A 1,051-nucleotide genomic window follows, 5' to 3' on the forward strand; every position below is an offset into this window, starting at 1 on the left:
GGAGCAAGGTGAATGCCCAGAAGCGAAAGGAGAAATGAAGGGAGTCCAGTGGCACAGAAAGGGGCCTGGGGATTCCTCGGAGGAATTCCATACCTGCTAAGTATCCAGAATTCCTCATGGGGTGATGAGGGCCTGCTTCTAGCACAAAGCTGCATATAGCCTCTTCTATCTGCTTGTAGACGGTGCAGAGTAAACCTTACCAGAGAATGAGTCTTGCAGGATGGAGGAGGGGGTGGGCCTACCTAAAGTATGAGAGTTAAGAATGGAGGTTGCCAGGTGTGCTGGAGGGTGCTGAGAAAGACGGCATGAGCCATGATGTCTGTGTTAAGGAAACTGGTGAGGGGCCAGGAAGGAGTGCCTGTTTAACTGAGTGGTCCAGTTGGCAGTGAGGAGACAAGGTGACCTTTGGATGTTTGAAGCAAGAAGGAAAGTTGTCCTAGGACTCAAGGCACATACACATGGAGGTCACACTCATCCTATGATACAGAACACTCTGGCAACTGACTTGCTGAGAACTTGACATCAACAACACACACACACATCCCTGAGGTTTTCCTTTACTGAAAACAGCGTGTCATGAACTAACAGCATCATAAGGTTGCCCAAATAGCCAAGCCACATTTGGCTGCATAAAAGTCTGGTGCATCTAAGAAGGAGGGGAGTGTCCAGGTCACAGTTGGCAGGCACCCAGTGTTTATTTGTGGCCACCAATGTCAAGGACCTCAGTGACAGGAGGAGGCAGAACCAAAAGAATTGGCCAGTTTGGGAAGTAGACACTTTCAGAAAAAAACAAAACAAAACAAAAAAACCCCCCAGCTTATTCAAAATGGGATTGGGCTGCTTTTGACAAGTACCGAATTCCTTATCCAGGGGATTTATGCAAAAACTTGACTAATTGGGAAGATTCCTGGTCCCCGCAGAAAGTAAAATCTGGTTCTCCTTTCAGCGTCCCACTGGATGGGCTATCACTCCCTGCCTAAACCCCTAGGAGCTTACCAGCTTCTGACCCGCCAGCTGTAATAAAAGGAGGCTAAAGAGAGCCTTCCAGGTC

This window comes from Marmota flaviventris, chromosome 9 (assembly GCF_047511675.1).
Source record: "Marmota flaviventris isolate mMarFla1 chromosome 9, mMarFla1.hap1, whole genome shotgun sequence".
NCBI lineage: Eukaryota > Metazoa > Chordata > Mammalia > Rodentia > Sciuridae > Marmota > Marmota flaviventris.